Source organism: Octopus bimaculoides, chromosome 4 (assembly GCF_001194135.2).
Source record: "Octopus bimaculoides isolate UCB-OBI-ISO-001 chromosome 4, ASM119413v2, whole genome shotgun sequence".
Lineage (NCBI taxonomy): Eukaryota > Metazoa > Mollusca > Cephalopoda > Octopoda > Octopodidae > Octopus > Octopus bimaculoides.
The window spans coordinates 106,598,737-106,602,877 of NC_068984.1; the positions used below are offsets into that span (position 1 = coordinate 106,598,737).

Genomic DNA, 4,141 nt, shown 5'->3' on the forward strand with positions numbered 1-4,141 from the left:
TATATATATATATATATATATATATATGTATATATATATATATGTGTGTGTGTGTGTGTGTGTGTGTAATAGAGCCGGAGTTAGAGGTGAAGGTTGATGAGATAAATGGCAAAGAGAGCATCGTTCGAATGAGAAAGGGAGGGGGTGATAGATGAATAACGAAGGCAGGAGTGAAAAAGCTGATAAACGGCGTTTGAAGTGTGAGTACGTGTCCATATATGTGCGTGCACAAGAGAACCATGTGAAACTTTACATATATATGTAAAGTAAAGAAAGTATAAAAAATAATCCAAAATCCTTGTCTGATATCGGATCAATTCTAAAATCTAATCAGTTCATGCCAGGCACGAAGCCAAACATCCCTGAAAGTTTCATCCGAATCAATCCAGTGGTTCTTGAGATATCTGGTCCACGGACAAACAAACAAATAAACACGACTTAAAGCGGAGGTAATAATAAATGCAGAATGTATGTTGAGAGGGGTGAAACGGTATAGCACATCATTAACGAATGCCCGAAATTGGCACAACGCGAATACAAAAGACATGACAATATGCCAAGAATGATTGATTGGGAGTTTTGTGAAAATCACGCCCTACAAAGAGCAAACCCCAGAACCAATCACCGAGATTGAAAATTGCAAATTCCTGTGGGACACAATGATTCAGTGCCATCACCTGACCAAACATCGGAAACTAAACATTGTTGTGGTAGAAAAAAACGAAAGAAGCTGCATGATAATCAACATAGTATGTCCCGATGACAACATCATCAAAGAGGAAGAAGAAAAATTGAACAACTATGAGCATGCGAACTGAGAAATAGGAAGCTCGTGGTCAATGAGGAGAGTAGACGTGGTACCAATAGTAATTGGCACATTTTGAAGTATCAGCACTCATCTTCCAACATAGTTCAAAAAGAGTTCAAAAAGATTGGTACAAATGCAAAGGTAGAAAAACTACAAAAATCAGCATTGCTTGGAACTGCAAGAATTCTTCGCAAAGTTCTTGAGACATAACCAGTAGTTAGTTGGACCTTAGTCTGCTAGCTGTGGACAGCTGATACTTTCTATTATACCCAGCAAAATAAACGGTGAGTTTGCATCAATTAATAATAATGATTATGATAATGATGATTTCGTTATTCACCACTAAGGGTTGACAAAAGACGTTGGGGACATTACAAGGCAATACAATGTAGGTTACATAAAAAGTGTGCAAAATGTAAAAAATAACAAAAACAGTAACAATATATATTTTAACTATGAAAAACGCCCCAAAAGTTGACTACGCAAGGTTGTTCGTGACCCCCCCCCCGAATCACGGTCACCCTGGCCACTAGAGAAAGTCCCCTTGCCATATCGTCTTTTTTAAATCTACAGGCTCCTCGAACGTATCTTGCCACATTCACCTATCTTTCCAGAACGTATCTTGCAACATTCACTCACCTTTCCAGAAAATTACTGAGAGGTAGTACTTCTCTCTCTAGCCTCACTTTTCTTTTCAAGAGGAAAGTATGTCTTAATCCCTTTCAATCTGGTCTAACATACAACCTCTTTCGTTCACGAAGGCCACCAGACAAAAATAAACACTGCTTGCCCTACAAAAATTATGCCTATCTCCATTAGAATACACATATTTCAAAGACACTCATTCTTTTCACATATCCTCTACCTGGTATGGACGGCTGTAACCGACATGCTGAACAGAACTTGTATGTGGACACAGCTACTATGTTAATACAATCCATTGTCTCTTGTATATGGATATTAAATTTTATGCAGCAGATGATAATCAAATAGAAACGCTACTACGGATAGTACACGGATTTATCATAGAGATCAGTATTTGATTCGACTTAGAAAAGAGGAAACTAGAAAAGAGAAAACTATTTAAGAAAAGTGATATCGTAGTAGATAAAGAAACAGAAATAAGATAACTAAACTAAACGTAGACATACAAACTACATAGGAATCAATGAACCAGATACAGTACAAAACGCAAAATCAAAGAAAAGATAAGGGAGGAATATTATAGACGAATTAGACTTTAAGCAGTTTTATGCAAAGGAAAACATAAAACATTAACCAACACTACTCTAGCTGTCTAGTCATAAGTTAGTTGTTATATTCTTGACTGGATTCTAAATCAACTAAGAAAGTTAGAGAGTTGAACAAGAAAAAAATTGACTGTATTTACAATACGCCTCTCAAACTCTGACAGAGAAAGGTTATAAATATATAACAAATTGACAGCAGTAGAGGCCCTATACGACAAGAACTACCATTAAATATCACATCCACCGCAGAACTTCAAGAATATCTAATTCAGAATCAAGGAAAACTGATACGAATAGCCATAAAGCATGAAGAAACCACAAAAAAAAATCGTTTTCTCTCTTCAACGAAAGAAAAATACACAAAGCAGAGAGAATAATGATGATAATTATGAAGAAGAAATATAGCAATAAAAGCTGTAAAGCAGCTAAAATCTAAGCTAAAACTACAACTACAGAATGCTATGATAAAACAAGACCCCAAAAACCCATTACATGGCGCAGACATTGGAATAAACCGAACAGAAAAGATTTAAATAAAGTAAAATCCCAACATTGGCTGAAAAGCGTGGGTCTAGAAGCAGAGATTAAAAGGTTTGTTATTGCGGCACAAGATCATATCCTCTCCATCAGGGACCACAAAAAACATGCTATGAAACAGAATACAATAAGTAACTGCACAATATAAGTCAATCCAGGGTAAGAAACAATAAATCACATTTTCTCTGAGTATCTAGTCTTGGTCAAGAAAGAATATACTCACAAACATGACAGGATAGAAAATTATCTTCAACAAAGACAAAAATTATGAAACAGAGGCTGAATGAAAAATGAAAGGAAGATGAAAAACAAAGAAGGACATTTAATAATAGACATTGCAAAAATGATAAAATCTAAGATTTGAGCTTAATTATGTGTATAGAATGCCTTGATAAAGCGAAGGTGAAGAAACCTCTAAAAGGCGAATACCTGAAAAACACAATTGGTTACAAGTAGACAAGGAAAAATCGCAAACTACCTAAAAGGACAGGATTTGACCTTGAGATTGAAGGGCTCTTGATTGCGGTACGGAATCAAATCCTACAAGATATTCCAAAGGAGCATGCCAGAAAGCAGAGTGCGGTGATTGACTGTAGAGTATATAGAAATATGGAAAAAACAATAATTAACCAAAATGTTTTGGAGTGACGTATCTTATGTAAAAATAATAATACATCCAATGGTATGAGAGACATACGATTTACAAACACTGAAAGTAATGCTAGCATAATGACACTGATAGTAATGCTAGCATAATGAAAAATCAACAGAAATAAACGATATATGTAAAAGCATTGTTATTTGAGAAAATACTCTCTGGTTGCAACGAAATAGAGAAATGTATCACCTACTTCCTTGTCGGTTCTTGGATAAATTCCTTAGGCGAGTAGGTACTGCCTTTCCGACACACCTCGTTCATTGCTCCATGGTTTCCTTGCACTAGTTCACATCGAGAACCTCCGTATGAACCACAACATTAGTAGATGATTGTAGTGAGAAGGCTATCGTCATTGTTTTCGCTGTTGATATGTCATTTTTGTTTTTATATTTTAGTTAGTGTTTTCAGTATTTATTATCATTTTTATTTTATTTATTTTTTTGTTGGTATTTTCCAATATTCGAAGATAAGCTGTCTTTAATTTTCGCGAAGTCACTTTCTTGAAATATATTTTCCTGTTTGAAAATGAATGGATATGGTGTGTGTAAATTTGTGTTATTAAAACTAATGTTACGACTCTTGTGGCGACCTCCTCCTATTGTTATTTATCGTGCGAGTAAATCATTGCAAATGGCCGCTGAAAGAAAGAAACAATCTAGAAATCGGTTTTGAGAATCATTTATCAAGAACAAGTGCACTGCAGTGCGCTATCAAAATAATTCGAAACCGTTTGTCGGTAAGCAAGCCAACAACCCATTTCTGAATAGATCATCCGTTAAAAAAGTACTTTTCACTCTAGAGTTCTGACTCAGATATTCCTTTCCTCGAACATTCAGCTATCCTCCTCCTCCTTCTCCTCCTCCTCCTCCTCCTCCTCCTCCTCCTCCT

The 4,141-nt window shown here is 35.7% G+C and overlaps 1 protein-coding gene across 2 annotated transcripts in view; it reads right to left on the minus strand.

The window, feature by feature from the left end:
• The window catches only part of LOC106875459 (FMRFamide receptor), a 180,719-nt gene that overhangs the window by 161,200 nt on the left and 15,378 nt on the right, over positions 1-4,141 (minus strand). The window contains exon 1 of one of the 2 annotated variants that reach the window (XM_014923622.2): positions 3,447-4,070. The exons of the other annotated variant lie outside the window; for it this stretch is intronic. The gene's annotated coding sequence lies outside the window, so the exon portion shown is untranslated. Of the gene's footprint in view, positions 1-3,446; positions 4,071-4,141 lie in introns of those variants that run through there. 2 annotated transcript variants of the gene reach the window in all.